This window comes from Somniosus microcephalus, chromosome 30, assembly GCF_052327205.1.
Source record: "Somniosus microcephalus isolate GS21.2 chromosome 30, FLI_Smic_1.0, whole genome shotgun sequence".
NCBI classification, from domain to species: Eukaryota; Metazoa; Chordata; class Chondrichthyes; order Squaliformes; family Somniosidae; genus Somniosus; species Somniosus microcephalus.
In genome coordinates, this window is record NC_141016.1 from 9,958,868 (window position 1) to 9,976,255 (window position 17,388).

The window sequence follows — 17,388 nt, forward strand, 5'->3', positions numbered from 1 at the left end:
ACCGTTTTTAACAGAAGGGGTAACCCATTTACTCTGAAAATTGCCAACAAAGAAATATTGTATGAATCTATATGTATATTGAGACTGCAAATTGAAATTTCAAGGGTTAAATGGTCTCACTGCGGGCCAGCACGCTGCATTACGTCTAATCGTGTTTTTTTTTAAACTGAATTCAGTAAAGATTTCACGCTCTCCTGGGTTAGGCCACTTTACAGGTTTAATGACATGGTATTTGCAGAGACTTCCATTGTGGGCTTTACGTCTCATTAGCACTGCCTATTGCGAGTCAATAGGGGTCGACCTTTGGTAAATGAGGGCTTGTGTTGGCTGAGGGGTTGGGCCAGGGGTTGCTCACTGAACACTGGTTGTGGGATGGATTGGTACCAGTGTGTAGCCTCTTGAGGTGCTGTTGTGAGCAGGGTGGAGGTTGGGCCTCTCTCTGATTGGTCCTGGGGCAGTTGTCAACTTGGTGGGATTGGATAGCGGCCTTGGAAGAAAGTGTGGGTGTTGGTTGCGCTGAGAAAAGGGGACTTCACCGCATGATTGTTTCCTCAGTTTCTGATGCAGCCCACCAGACTGATACCTGGGATGGCAGGAATGACATGTGAGGAGAGATTGGGTTGATTAGGCTTATATTCGCTAGAGTTTAGAAGAATGAGAGGGGATCTCATTGAAACTTATAAAATTCTAACAGGACTAGACAGACTAGATGCAGGAAGGATGTTCCCGATGGCGGGGGATTCCAGAACCAGGGGTCATAGTCTAAGGATAAGGGGTAAGCCATTTAGGACAGAGATGAGGAGGAATTTCTTCACCCAGAGAGTGGTGAACCTGTGGAATTCTCTAGCACACAAGGCAGTTGAGGCCAATTCATTAAATATATTCAAGAAGGAGTTAGATATATTTCTTAAGGCTAAAGGGATCAAGGGATATGGGGAGAAAGCAGGGACAGGGTACTGAGTTTGGATGATCAGCCATGATCTCATTGAATGGCGGAGCAGGCTTGAGGGGTCGGATGGCCTACCCCTGCTCCTATCTTCTATGTCTATGTTTCTATGAGCTACTTGCTCAGATTGTAAATGTCCACCTGGTTATTGTGGGGCATGTTGAGTTCTATTATATCTAAGGGGTGCATTTCCACCTTGGGAGGAACAGGTGACTTTGGACCTATGGTTCCCAAAGCTCTCCACCACTGGGGTTTCTCTCGTGTCATTTCTGGGTCTATTGCATAGAGCTCGATTACTTTGATTAGACAACAACTCCGTTATCATTGTATCAGGAAGGCCTAAAGCAAACTACATGGACATTAGTCTTTTCTCGTCAAGCAATTTTTATGTATTCTGAACTGCTTAAAACAAGAGCTGGGGGAATCTGCAAGTCATGGAGGAAGGCTTCTCTTGTTGGCAGCAAGGCAAACAACAACAACTTACATTTGTGTAGCACCTTTAACATAAGAACATAAGAAATAGGAGCAGGAGTCGGCCATTCGGCCCTTCGAGCCTGCTCCGCCATTCAACAAGATCATGGCTGATCTTCTACCTCATCTCCACTTTCCTGCACTATCCCCATATCCCTTGATTCCCTTAATATTCAAAAATCTGTCGATTTCTGTCTTAAATATACTCAACGACTGAGCGTTCACAGCCCTCTGGGGTAGAGAATTTCAAAGATTCACCACCCTCTGAGTGAAGAAATTTCTCCTCATTTCAGCCCTAAATGGCCGACCCCTTATTCTGAGACTGTGACCCCTGGTTCTAGACTCCCCAGCCAGGGGAAACATCCTCCCTGCATCTACCCTGTCAAGCACTGTAAGAATTTTGTATGTTTCAATGAGATCACATCTCATTCTTCTAAACTCTAGAGAATATAGGCCTAGTCTACTCAATCTCTCCTCATAGGACAATCCCCCCATCCCAGGAACTAGTCTTGTGAACCTTTGTTGCACTCCCTCTATGACAAGTATATCCTCCCCTAGGTAAGGAGACCAAAACTATACACAATATACTCCAGGTGTGGTCTCACCAGGGCCCTATATAATTGCAGTAAGACGTCTTTACTCTTATACTCAAATCCTCTTTAACATAGTAAAACATCCCAAGGCGCTTCACAGGAGTGATCATCAGACATAAATTTGACATCGAGCCACCTAAGGAGATGTTAGAACAGATGACCAAAAGCTTGGGCAAAGAGGTCGGTTTTAAGGAGTCCTAAAGGAGGAGAGAGATGAGGAGAGGTTTAGGGAGGGAATTCCAGAGCTTAGGGCCCAGGCAGCTGAAGGCACGGCCGCCAATGGTGGAGCGATGAAAATTGGGAATGCACAAGAGGCCAGAATTGGAAGAGCGCAGACAGGCAAAGTATGGGGTCTAAGGGGATGGTGAGATGTGTCATGGCCCCAGCGGTCTTCAGGATTTCTGACCAGTAAGGTCAGAGATGGAGACATGTCTGAAGTGTACACTGTAGATTGACTATTTAGTCTCACCATCACACATTTACCAGGGCAGGGGTGGATTCATAAGAACATAAGAAGTAGGAGCAGGAGTAGGCCATACGGCCCCTCGGGCCTGCTCCGCCATTCAATAGGATCATGGCTGATCCGAACCTAGACTCACGTCTACTTCCCTGCCCGCTCCCCGTAACCCCTAATTCCCTACACACCCTCTCCTTAACAAACTTCTAGAAAATACCTGTAGGAATCTGAGATGACCACATTGTGTCACTAACACTGGTGGCCTGAAGGGAGGTCTGCACAGTTCCAAAATACTCTGAGCCTTGCCCGCTCATCCCTGTGAGGTGTGATAGTAGACTTGCATTTATATAGCACCTTTCATGACCACCGGACGGTCCCAAAGCGCTTTACAGCCAATGAAGTACTTTTTGAAGTGTAGTCACTGTTGTAATGCAGGAAACGCGGCAGCCAATGTGTGCACAGCAAGCTCCCACAACGTGATAATGACCAAATAATCAGTTTTACTGATGATTGAGGGATTGAAAATTGGGCAGAGCACCGGGGAGAACTCCCCTGCTCTTCTTCAAAATAATCCAATGGGATCTTTTACTTCCACCTGAGAGAGCAGACGGGGCCTCGGTTTAACGTCTCATCCGAAAGACGGCACCTCCGACACTGCAGCGCTCCCTCAGCACCGCACAGGGAGTGTCAGCCTAGATTTTAGTGCTCAAGTCTCTGGAGTGGGACTGTGAACCCACAACCTTCTGGCTCAGAGGTGAAAGTGCTACCCACTGAGTCACTGGCTGACTATAAAAATTGGTGCTCCCGAATTTTTAGGCCATTCAGTGCCCAAAGCTGGCCTCCACATCGTGACTGAGCTCTGCAGAGACCCGGAGTGTCACCTGCAGGACCGGCGTCCTGCTTTCACTTTCATGGAGCGGGCAGCCTTAACCCAATGGCAGATTCATAGGATTACATCAGATATATGGCACAGAAACAGGCCATTCGGCCCAACCAGTCCATGCCAGCGTTTATGCTCCACTCGAGCCTCCTCCCGTCTTTCCTCATCTAAATCTATCAGCATAACCCTCTATTCCCTTCTCCCTCATATGCTTGTCCAGCCTTCCCTTAAATGCATCGATACTATTCACTTCGACCACTCCCTGTGGTAGCGAGTTCCACATTCTCACCACTCTCTGGGTAAAGAAGTTTCTTCTGAATTCCCTATTGGATTTCTTGGTGACTATCTTATATTGTTGGCCTCTAGTTATGCTCTTCCCCACAAGTGGAAACATTCTCTCTGTGTGTCCACTCCATCAAAACCTTTCATAATTTTAAAGACCTCTATTAGGTCACCCCCTCCGCCTTCTTTTTTCAAGAGAAAAGAGACCCAGCCTGTTCATCCTTTCCTGATACGTAGACCCTCACATTTCTGGTATCATCCTTGTTAATCTTCTCTGCACCCTCTCCAGTGCCTCTATATACTTTTTATAATATGGCAACCAGAACTGTGCACAGTACTCCAAGTGTGGTCTAACCAAGGTTCAATACAAGCTTAGCATAACTTCCCTACTTTTCAATTCTATCCCTCCAGAAATAAACTCTAGTGCTTGTTTTGCTTTTTTTATGGCTAACCTTTGTCGCTACTTTTAGTGATTTGTGTATTTGTACTCCGAGATCCCTTTGTTCCTCTACCCCACCTAGACTCGCACCCTCCAAGTGATAAGTGACCTCCCTATTCTTCCTACCAAAATGTAAAACTTCACATTTACTTGTGTTGAACTTAATTTGCCAATTATTTGCCCATTCTGCAAGTTTATTAATGTCCTCCTGTAATTTGTTGCAGTCCTCCTCAGTATTGACTATCCCCCCAATTTGGTGTCATCCGCAAATTTAGAAACTGTGGTTTTGATTCCTAAGTCTAAATCGTTAATGTAAATTGTGAACCGCAGTGGAACTGATCCTTGTGGAACACCACTACCCACCTTCTGCCACTGTGAATAGCTACCCTTCACTCACATATAACAAAAACAGATTATCTGGTCATTATCACATTGCTGTTTGTGGGACCTTGCATTGTGCAAATTGGCTGCCGCGTTTCCCACATTACAACAGTGACCATCCTCTGTCGTCGAATTACAGTATGCAGACGACGCTTGCGTCTGCACTCACTCGGAGTTCGAACTCCAAACCATCGTCAACACCTTCACCGAAGCGTACGAGAGCATGGGCCTTACACTAAACATCTGTAAGACAAAGGTCCTCTATCAACCTGCCCCCGCCACACAGTACTGCCCCCTGATGATCAAAATCCACGACAAGGCCTTGGACAACGAGGACCACTTTCCATACCTTGGGAGCCTACTGTCAACAAGGGCAGACGTCGACGACGAAGTCCAACACCACCTTCAGTGTGCCAGTGCAGCCTTCAGTCACCTGAGGAAGAGAGTGTTTGAAGACCAGGACCTCAAACCCGGCACTAAGCTCATGGTCTGCAGAGCAGCATTGATACCCGCCCTGCTGTCTGCCTCAGAGACATGGACCATGTACAGCAGGCACCTCAAAGCACTGGAGAGGTACCACCAACGCTGCCTCCGCAAGATCCTGCAAATCCATTTGCAGGATAGGCACACCAACATCAGTGTTCTTGCTCAGGCCAACATCCCCAGCATCGAAGCTTTGACCACGCTCGATCAGCTCCGATGGACGGGTCACATTGTCCGCATGCCCGATACGAGACTCCCAAAACAAGCGCTCTACTCGGAGCTCCGACACAGCAAGAGAGCCCCAGGTGGGCAGAGGAAACGCTTCAAGGACACCCTCAAAGCCTCCTTGAAAAAGTGTAACATCCCCATCGACACCTGGGAATCCCTGGTGTTGTGTCCGTCAGTAGTAAGACACAGACTGCAGGAGAACGGTACAACAGGTGTTTACTCAACGTGGCTCACTCTGGAACTGCCTGTACAGATTACTACTCAGTGCTATATACAGGTGTGGTCACTGCCGGTACTACAGTATACATGAGCTGTAAAAAGTAGTTCCCCCCTTAAAGGTATATACATTACAATTCCTCCCCTTTTAGATTAACAGTACCATAACACTCATTTAACAATTAAATATCAAACTAATTACAATTAACACTTTTAGCATACAACGTCAGCTGAAAATAGTCCATTTATATATTCAGTCTTTGGGGAGGCTTCCTGATCCTTTCTGGATAGTGCCTTTCCCGAGTGTCTCGCTCTTGGTGCGGAGGCGATTCTGGCACCCTGTCATCGGTTGGGTCATCAGTTTCCGATGTTACTGTTTCTGGGGTAGATGCGACCTGTACGTCAGGTTCCTTACCAGGTACGTATGGGTGAGGCATGGGGTTGACTTGTTCCTGTGACTCTAGGATCTGGTCAGCATGGCGTCTCACGATGTTCTCCCCAACGTCCACTGTGTACATTAGTGGGCCCTGCCGTGTGCATATCGTTCCTGGCTGCCATTTTTCTGTTCGGTAGTCGCGGGCCAAGACTGGTTGCCCTACATTGAAGCTCCTTGTTGGCTTCTCATGGATGTGCTGGAATTGCTTACTCTCAACATCTCTTCGTACGTTTGGTCTGAGCAAATCCAGGCGAGATCTTAACCTTCGGTTAAAGAACATCATGGCCGGGGCCTGGTTGGTGACTGCATGTGTTGCATTCCGGTAGGCGAACAGGAAATTGTCCACCTTATGCTGCAGCGGAATGTTGTCATTGCACATAGCCTTTATTGCCTTCTTAAAGGTTTGTACGAACCTCTCAGCCAATCCATTTGTGGCTGGATGATACGGGGCGGATGTGTAATGCCTTACCCCATTTTTCTGCATAAACCTCCGGAACTCTTCGGACACAAACTGTGGTCCGTTATCGGAGCAAATCTGTTCTGGCAAGCCGTTCCTGGCAAAAATGGTCCGTAGGACTGCAATCGTTTTTTCCGTGGTGGTGGAGGACATTTTGATGACCTCAGGCCATTTCGAGTGCACATCCACGGCTATTAAAAACATTGAGTCCAGGAATGGACCAGCAAAATCAATATGCACCCGTTGCCATGGAGATGAGGGCCACTCCCATGGGTGTAGAGGGGCATGTGGTGGTGCATTTTGGACTATCTGGCATCCTGAGCAGCTCTTGGTCAGGTCCTCGATTTGTTTATCGATTCCCGGCCACCACACATAAGCCCTGGCAAGGCTTTTCATTTTTACCCCTCCCAGATGACCCTCATGAAGCTCATGGAGCACTCTATCCCTTAACTTGGGTGGAATTACCACTCGGGATCCACACATCAATGTCCCCGGCACACTGACAGCAGTTCTTTTCTTGTCGAGAATGCTGGCAACAGTGAGTCGCCATGTGCTGGCCATCCCTTCACCATCAAATCATATACCCGAGACAGTGTCGGGTCATTTCGGGTCTCCTTTTCCATACGAGCGTTAGTTACCAGTAGGTATTCAACTATAGTCGAATGAAATATTTCGACAGGATCCACTGCTGGTGCTTCCTCCGCAGTAGGCAGTGGCAGGCGTGATAGCCCATCAGCATTTCCATGCTGTTTCGTGCCCTTATATTCAATCTCATAGTGGTGCGCCCCTAGAAAGAGTGACCATCTTTGTAGTCGTTGTACAGTCATCACCGGAACGCCCTTCTTCGGATTAAAAATGGAGACAAGAGGCTGGTGGTCAGTCAAGCAAGGTGAATTTCTGCCTGTGCAGATAGTGATTGAACTTTTTCACTCCTCACACTAGGCTGAGGGTCTCCCTGTCAATCTGGGCGTAGTTACGCTCGGCTGAGGTTAGTGATCGTGACGCAAAGGCTATTGGCCTCTCTGAGCCGTCCGAGAATATGTGCGACAGCACCGCTCCAATGCCGTAGGGTGACGCATCACACGCCAACCGAATTGGTAGTGCTGGGTTGAAATGGGCCAATACCTCTTTCGATGTGATTAGTGTTTTGCTCTTCTGGAAAGCTCGTTTACATTCGTCACTCCACTTCCATGGCACTCCAGTTTGCAGTAGGGTGTTCAGTGGGTGTCGTATTGTAGACAAATTTGGCAAGAACTTATGGTAGTAGTTTACCAGCCCGAGGAACGACCTCAGTTGTAACACGTTTTCCGGTGCTGGAGCCTTGACTACTGCCTCAATCTTTTCTGGGGACTTATGTAACCCCTCTTTATCGATAACATAGCCACAATACGAGATCTGTTTTTTAAAAAACTCGCATTTGGGGCGGTTAGCTTGGAGCCCATATTCCTTCAATCTAGTGGGCACCTGCTCCAGGTTGGCGAGGTGATCACTGTCATTTTCGCCCATGACCAGGATGTCGCCCAAATAACACTGGGTCCCTGGGATCCCTTGCAGGACTTGTTCCATTGCCCTTTGCCAAATAGCCGGAGCTGATGCTACCCCGAATACCAGCCGGTTGTATTGGTAGAGACCTTTATGGGTGTTGATTGTGAGGTATTTTTTTGATGCTTCTTCTACCTCCATTTGCAGATACGCCTGGGCCAGATCAATCTTAGTGAAGCGTTTCCCTCCAGATAGCAAGGCGAAAATATCTTCAATCCGTGGAAGTGGATATTGCACGGTGTGAAGGATTGGGTTCACTGTTACCTTAAAGTCCCCACAGATGCGAACCTTCCTTGGTTCCCCAGGCGTGCTGCTCAATGACTTTTTCATCACAGGGACGATGGGTGTAGCCCACTCGCTCCAGTCTACCTTGGACAGTACTCCTGAACGTTCCAAACTCTCCAGCTCTGCTTCGACGGCTGGGCGGATCGCATAAGGTACCGGCCTGGCCTTAAAAAATTTTGGGCTTGCGTTTTCTTCGATTTTAATTGTTGCTGTCATGCCTTTTAGTGTTCCGAGTCCTTGCTGGAACACTTCTTGCACGTCGGTTAGGATCTTTGACAGTCGTCCAGGTGTGACGTCGTCATCCTTTTTGGCAGCCACAGTCAGTGCTTGTATGGAATGCCAATCCAGCTGTATTTTCCGGATCCATTCACATCCCAGTAATGGTGGTCCTCCATCTTGCAATACATACAGGTCTAGTTTTGGTGTTTCCTTACCGTTATATATAACGGTCACCCTTATTTTTCCTTTGGGGTAGACTTTTTGCCCCGTGTACGTCTTCAAAATAATTTTTGTGTCTCTCAAGGGTATGTGTGAGAATAGCCGCTCGTAGTCCCGTCGGTTTATGACTGTTAGGGCTGATCCTGTGTCCAATTCCATTTTTACCTGGACTCCTGCTATCTTGAGAGTGACCCAAATGGTTCGGTGATCCTCCGTTTTGATCACATTATGTAGTTTCAGACAACTCAGCTCCCTGTTTTCGGAGTCGGTATCACCCTTTTGTTCGTCTGAACTATTCTCCGTCACCTTATGTACCTTCTTGTACTTTTCTTTTGGCGATTTCTTATTGCTGGTTTTCTTTCCCAACCTGCAGACTCGTGCTATGTGTCCTACTTTTCCACACTGTCTGCACACTTTGTCTTTGAACCAGCAATCATTGTGGTCGTGTGTTGTTCTGCTGCAGCGATAGCACTTCTCTGTTCTGTATGACATTTCGTTTGTGCCATATTTTTGCGGTCTCTGTTGTATCTCTGCAGCGCCCCGTGCTGCTGCTTCATATGATACCGCAATGCTGAAAGCCTTGTCCAGCGTAAGGTCCTTTTCAGATAAAAGCTGTTTCTAGGTTCCTTCACTTTGAAGCCCACACACAAACTTGTCCCTTAAGGTATCTGCCAGTCCCGTTCCAAACTGACAGTGTTTCGATAGTTTGCGCAGTTCTGTTAAATATTCAGCATTGCTTTCATCCTTATGCTGGTTCCGTTTGTGAAACTTGAATCTTTCTGCTATCAGCAGCGGTGTGGGGTTTAAATGTTCCTGTAGTATCGTCACTATGTCTCCAAAACTCTTTTCCACTGGCTTCGCTGGGGTTACTAGATTTCGTAATAAGCCATACGTCTTTGCACCCATTAAATTTAACAATACCGGCGCTTTCTTGTCATCTGACACCTCATTTGCCTTGCAGTATACCTCTATTTGTTCCACATATGTAGTCCAATCTTCGACTTCATTGTCAAATGCGGTGATACTGCCACTCTTCGGCATTTTGGGAGTGGTTTACAATGGCTTAAAATGGTGTCTCCCGCGCTTTCCTTCCTCCCCCGCTGTTGCCAACGCCGCTCTCAGCGGTCCTCGTGGCAATGGCGGCGCCCTGTAGGTTTCGCGTGCTTCTCCTGCGCTGCTGCCAACGCCGCTCTCGGCGGTCCTCGTGGCAATGGCGGCGCCTCGCGGGTGTCTGCGTGTCTCTCTCCCTCTCCTCGACACTGCTCAGCCCCTGAACACCGGCTGCGCCCTGTGCGCTCTGCCCTCTCTCTCTCTCTCCCGTCGATGCTGCTCGGCCCTTTGCTGTGCCGCTCGGTCGGGCTCTAGCCCGCCGCTGTCCGGGAAGGGTCTGTGCACTACCTGTTGCCAACCCATTTCGCTGGACCACCATGACTGGAAAACCAAGCCTGGCTCTCAACAGCCTCCCCCGCAATTCTCGAGTCTCTGCTGGATGACTGGGCAGTTGCCCGTGGTCGACGCCCGTGTCTCTGGCCTTGACCTCCAATCTACTGGTCTCCAGGAACGAATTCCTGGGAGGTGATGCAGAGTTGCAGATAGGATCGAATTTGCCTCGTCGCCAATGTTGTGTCCGTCAGTAGTAAGACACAGACTGCAGGAGAACGGTACAACAGGTGTTTACTCAACGTGGCTCACTCTGGAACTGCCTGTACAGATTACTACTCAGTGCTATATACAGGTGTGGTCACTGCCTGTACTACAGTATACATGAGCTGTAAAAAGTAGTTCCCCCCTTAAAGGTATATACATTACACCTGGCCCAAGACCGCACAAAGTGGAGGAGAAGCATCCAGGAAGGCGCCGAACACCTCGAGTCTCTTCGCCGGGAGCAAGCGGAAGCCAAGCGCAGGCAGCGCAAGGAGCGCACGTCAACCCAAGCACCCCACCCAACCGCCCCTTCAACCACCGTCTGCCCCACCTGTGACAGAGACTGTAGGTCCCGCATTGGACTCATCAGTCACCTGAGAACTCATTTTTAATGTGAAAGCAAGTCATCTTCGGTTCCGAGGGACTGCCTAAGAAGAAGAAGACCACACTTCAAAAGTACTTCTTTGGCTGTAAAGCGCTTTGAGACGTCCGGTGGTCGTGAACGGCACGATATAAATGCAAGTCTTTCTTTCTTTCTTTCACTCTCTGCTTTCTGTCTGTAGTCCACATCTTCAGGCCGTTGTTTCCTTGCTGCTTTTAGAAGGGCAGCTGACAGGGCAGGAACTGCAAGACTAGCGGTGGATTGCCCCTCTGTGAAAGGAAAGTGCCTTGTGTGTGTGTCTTTGTATAGATGGAGAAAATAACCAGAGCAAATCACCCTGTCAATGCAGAACAGCTGGATTGTACTAGCAGCCTGTGTGGTGGCGTACTTGTTTGTTTTGAAGCGTAGGAGACTGGCATGTTTACAGTATAGATGTAAATGCTTTACATCACAAAGTAAAACCCAACAGACTGTGTTCCGACAGGACATGTGGGAGGAAATTTCTCACTCCATATTACAGTGATCTGGGGAAACATTTTAAAATGAGGTAGAGCCTAACAGGAGAGACAATTCATCTTTGCAGAACAACACAAGAGGGGGCTGAATGAAATATTACAAAATCTGCCCTGAAACTTTTGACTACCATTCTGAGATTAGTAGCGAAAATCTGGATTCAGTACCACATTCTTACTGGCTGTCTGTGAACGTCACTCTTGTCGTCTGGAGAGAGATCTACGCACATGTCGTACGCACTCCCAGATTTGCGTTCCCAGACGGTGAATTTTAAGCACATTGAGAGTGCGGGTGAGAAAGTTCACACCATCAAGTCGCTGTCAGAAAGGAAAGAAAGAAGGAAAGACAGACTTGCTTTCGTATCGCGACTTTCACGACCTCGGGACGTCCCAAAGCACTTTACAGCCAATGAAGTACTTTTTGAAGTGTAGTCACTGTTGTAGTGTAGGAAACGCAGCAGCCAATTTGTACACAGCAAGCTCCCACAAACAGCAATGAGATAAATGACCAGATCATCTGTTTATTTTTAACGATGTTGGTTGAGGGATAAATATTGACGCTGCTCTGCTTTTAAATAGTGGCCATATGTTACATATGGCACTAAAATTACATATGGCACTAAAGTTACATATGGCAATAAAATGATCTTGAATCTTGACATCCAGCTGACAGGGCAGATGGAGCCTCAGATTAACATTTCATCTGAAAGACAGCACCTCCGACAGTGCAGCGCTCCCTCAGTACTGCATTGGGAGTGTCAGCTTGAATTATGTGCTGTAAGTCTCTGGAGTGGGACTTGAATCCAGAACCTTCTTGATTCAGAGGTGAGAGTGCTGCCCACTGAGCCAAGGCTGACACACCCAAGGTAAGCTTAGAAAGTGTCCATGAAATCCACAGATTCTCTGAAAACTGTTTTAAAATAGTCTGCAGGAGCTATACTCCATGTAGTATCAAACCCAAGTAGTGTGAGATCCTGAGGCAGTCACACACAGCTGCATTCTGGAGTCATATCAAGATTATTGTTATCTCAGAGGTTCCCCCAAGGATCTATCCCTGGCATCCTCCCATTTCTCGTCAACATGTTGCCCCTCGACAACATCATTCGAAGACACAATGACAGGTTCCACATGCATGCTGACAATATCTAGCTCTACCTCACCACCACACCTCTCAATCCCTCCAGTCCCTCCGTATTCTCATCCAGTCCTGGATGAACCGAGATCTTCCCCAATGAACTATTGGAAAGACCCATGACTATGGGCTCAATTTTCCAAGCCCCGAGGAGGCGGGTTTGGAGGCGGGAGTGGTGGGAAAATTGCAGAATCAGGGGGCAGGAACCCATCCTGCCCCCAACCCGCCTCCGTGCCAATGTCCAAGGAGGCGGGTACCCGATCTGTGCTGGGGGCCGCCTCCCCGAGGCGGGAAGGGGATTAGTGCCAATTAACTGCCTGTTAACAGGTAGTTAACAGGCAGTTTTTTGCCTAATCCCTATTTTTAGCCCTGAAGTGTGGGCTGTCCGATGGCTCCGAACCACGCCAAGTTAGCGAGGCGGACTGTGGGTCTGCAGGGGTTGGAGGGGTCAAGATGTCCGTTGTGCAGGTGAGTGATGGGTGCATGTGTGCAGAGGTAAGTGTGTGAGGGAAGTGTAAAGTGTTTTAATAAGTTTTACTTACCTTTACTTTCTCCTGCAGCCTTCCTTCCTCCAGTTCTCGGGAGGCCCTCAGCTCACCTGCACAGAAAGCAGAATGGCCGCTGAACTGTCAAAAGCTGCAGCCTCTGCTTTCTGGTCTGGAGAGCTCTCTAACTGAGTCTGTGTAGAAGGACTCAAGTTAGTAGACAGATTGTCAGTGTTTGACAGCTTCACAGAGCTGTCAAACGCTGATTTTTCATCTGTCAAAAGCTCTTGACAGATGAAATGTCAATCACTGACATCACCAGTAACCAGGTGTCCCTTAATTGGCCTGCTGAATAGCGTGGGTTGGCCACAAGTCGATGGAGGCGGGACTACAAACCAAAAAGTGGGAGTCCCGCCTCCAAAGACTCCCCATTGACAAAATCGAGCCCATTATCTTCGGCCCCCGCCACAAACTCCGTTCCCTAGCCATCGATTCCATCCCCCCCTTACCTGCCACTGTCTCTGGTTGAACGAGACTGTTTCCAACCACGACATCCTATTTGACCCTGAGCTGAGCTTCCAACCCCATATCGTTTCCATCACAAAGACCGCCCACTTCCAACGCCGTAATATCGCCCGCCTCTGCCCCTGCCACAGCCTAGCTGCTGCTGAAGCCCTCATCCATGCTTTCACTTCCTCCACATTCAATTGTTGCAATGCACTCCCAGCCGGCTTCCCATCTTCCGCCCTCCATAAACATGAGCTCATTCAAAACTCTGCTGCCTGTATCCTGACGCACCAAGTCCCGTTCACCTGTCACCATTGTGCTCGTTCACCTACACTGGCTCCATCAACGCCTCGATTTTCAAATTCTTATCCTCGTGATCAAATCCCCATGACCTCGCCCCTCCCTATCTCTGTAACATTCTCGAGTCCCACTTATGCCACCAGCACGGTGGCATAAGTGGTTAGCACTGTTGCCTCACAGCGCCAGGGACCCGGGTTCAAATCCGGCCTCGGGTGACTGTCTGTGTGGAGTTTGCACATTCTCCCCGTGTCTGCGTGGGTTTGCTCTGGGTGCTCCGGTTTCCTCCCACAGTCCAAAGATGTGCGGGTTAGGTTGATTGGCTGTGATAAATTAACCCTTAGTGTTAGGGGGATTAATCCCATACGTGGGGTTACGGGGATAGGGTGGGATATGTGTTGGTGTAGGGGTTACGGGGATCGGGTGAGATATGTGTCGGTGCAGGCTCGATGGGCCGAAATGGCCTCTATCTGCACTGTGGGGTTTCTGTGATTCTGTGAACTCTCCAAGAACTCTGCGTTCCTCGAACTCTGGCCTCTTGTGCACCCCCCATCTCCTTTGCCCCGCCATTGGCGGCCGTGCCTTCAGCCACCTAGGCCCTACATTATGGAATTTGTTCCCTAAACCTCTTTGCCTCTCATCCTCACTCTCCTCTTTTAAGACCTATCTCTTTGGCCAAGCTTTTTGCACGCCTCTCCTCGTGTCTCCTTCTGTGGCTTGGCATCAGTTTTTTTTGACTCATTACGCTCCTGTGAAGCACCGTGGGACATTTTACTACGTTGAAGGCGCTCTATAAATGCAGGCTTATTGTTGTTGGCCTTGCAGATAAGCCGCCCGTTATAGACACCGCCCACTTTTCAGTTGCATTGAAATCAAAATTGTGCGGTTTCTATAAGTACTGGCCGAGCCACGAGACCTAGCTTGATGGGTGGGTGGCAAGGTGCAAACCTAACCTGAGAGTCAGCAGCTAACTTCAACACAAGGGGGGAGAAATTCGGTATCGCCCCGTTTGGGGCGCCATTATCGGCCGGGCGCAAAGTTTAGTCTCTTCTAAATCGATACAAGGAAGGGCAAATCAAAATGAACCTGCAAAGTGCTGCTCAGTACCCAAAACTCCTTCACCCAGCGTTGAATCTCTCCAGAAGTCTCTCTCTCTCTCAGAATGCGTGGTGCAAAAATGTCACCGACAAAAAAAGGCAGGAAGCGGTCGCCTTTAAATAGCGCTCCCCTAGTCCCTTTCTGACTGCAAAACGCTCCCCTCAACCGGTCGTTGCTAGCGGCAGGTGGTAAGGCAGGGGGCGCCACTCAATATCCGGTCCGGGGCGCTAACAGGGTGTTGCGCACTCGACTGACGTCACAATCTGCCGGCGCAGGAGATCGTGGCGGTAGTGTTTAGCGCTGCCGCAAAATGTCTAGTTAATTTCGCGAGCGGCGCAAACATCGCCGCGCCCGGGTGCTAGTTACTTTGCGCCCCATTAGCGCCCTCTTAAGGCGCTAATGGGAGGCGCAAACAACTGAATTTTTCCCCCAAGGTAATTCTGACACACTACAGGAAGAGATGTCAGGTCACCTTGTGCCCACCCAGTTTCAGTTTGGAAGGATCTATCCTTGGCCTCCTCCTATTTCTCATCTACATGTTGCCCCTTGGCGACATCATCCGAGAACACAGCGTCAGTTTCCACATGTACACTGACGACACCCAGCTCTACCTCACCACCTCTTCTCTCGACCCCTCCACGGTATATAAATTGTCAGACTGCTTGTCCGACGTACAGTTCTGGATGAGCAGAAATTTTCTCCAGTTAAATATTGGGAAGACCGAAGCCTTTGTTTTTGGTCCCCGCCACAAACTCCGTTCCCTCGCCACTGACTCCATCCCTCTCCCTAACATCTGTCTGAGGCTGAACCACACTGTTCGCAACCTTGGGGTCATATTTGACCCTGAAATGAGTTTCCGATCACATATCCGCAGCATAACAAAGACCGCCTACTTCCACCTCCGTAACATCGCCCGTCTCCGCCCTTGCCTCAGCTCATCCACTGCTGAAACCCTCATCCATGCCTTTGTTACCTCTAGACTCGACTATTCCAACGCACTCCTGGCTGGCCTCCCACACCCTACATAAACTTGAGGTCATCCAAAACTCGGCTGCCCGTGTCCTAACTCACACCAAGTCCCATTCACCCATCACCCCTGAGCTCACTGACCTACATTGGCTCCCGGTTAAGCAGCGCCTCGATTTCAAAATTCTCATCCTTGTTTTCAAATCCTTCCATGGCCTCGCCCTCTCCCTATCTCTGTAATCTCCTTCAGCCCCACAAACCCCCAAGATATCTGCGCTCCTCTAATTCTGCCCTCTTGAGGATCCCTGATTATAATCGCTCAACCATTGGTGGCCGTGCCTTCTGTTGCCGAGGCCCTAAGCTCTGGAATTCCCTGCCTAAACCTCTCCGCCTCGCTACCTCTGTCTCCTCCTTGAAGATGCTCCTTAAAACCTACCTCTTTGACCAAGCATTTGGTCACCTGCCCTAATTTGTCCTTATGTGGATCGGTGTCAAATTTTTTGTCTTAAATTACTCCTGTGCAGCGCCTTGGGATGTTTTACTATGTTAAAGGCGCTATATAAATCCAAGTTGTTGTTGTTGTTGGAAACTCCTTTATCATCTGCTGCTATATCTGAATTGATGTGCATCCAAGTTGCTTTCAAAAGAAGGAGTGGATTCCTATCTTAACATTTAAAAAATCAAGTTGGTGATTCATACAATATTAGATTTGATTTATTTCTCTTAAATAAATAAATGATTGTGTCAACTTTGCCCAGTTGGTAGAATTCTTGTGTCTGAGTCAGAAGGTCGCGGGTTCAAATCCCACTCCTGGCCTTGAGCACAGAATCTCAGTTGACGCTCATGTGCGGTTATTGAGGAAGATTCCACAAACAGCAATGAGCTGCGTGATGAATTGATCAGTTTTTTTTGGGTGCTGTTGATTGGGGGAGGCATGTTGGCCGTTTCACTGGGAGAATTCCCTTCAAGTAGTGCCACGAGATCTTTCAACATCCACCTTGAACAGCCAAATCAGACCTCGGTTTAACACCTCATTAGAGAAGTGCTCGTCAAAGAGACAGCACTTCCAGCAAAGCAGCTTGAGTTACGTGATTGATCCTCCTACCTTCTGACTCAGAGGTAAGAGAGCTCCCAACTTAGCCAAACTGTCACTCTGCAATGTGCACTGGGCTACATTAATTATAAATCTAAGACGGTTATGTTGATCTGGTATGGTATACAATGGTAATCGTGAACTAAATGGCTGTATCGTGATGGTCACATCATCTTGCTTGTAATTAAGCTATTTTTAATAACATCATTGTGGCTGTTCAGTATAGAGATTGCCCAATGTTAAACGGCACCTCAAGTAATGATGCACTGTATTCCTGTTGGTGTCTTATTGCTAATTGATCTTATAATTTTATCTGAGTCGGGCTTATGTTACACAAACCTGAATGAGAAAAATCTGGCACCCTTCTGAAAACCTCAAATGTAAATTCTATATCCCGTTGCAATAATTTATAATTAGTTTTTATTTTAATTGGATTATTGATTTCCCCTTGTTATGACTGACAGTTACCTCCCTCACAATGTCCATTTGCTTCAATCTGAAATGCTGTGAGGTTTAGCAATGTCGTACAGCATTAGGGTGTCTGCAAACTCCACCCCCCCCCCTTCACCCCTACTCCAACAGCAAGGTTTGTTTCTGAATGCTCAGCTTATGCAACAGGTTTGACAACAATAGGAGCATAAGTAAAACACAGAGAAATACCAACTTTAAAAACTATGGCCTAGAAATTCACTAGCCTTAGCGCCGCTTTTGAGGCGCTAGAGGGACTAGCGCCAGAGT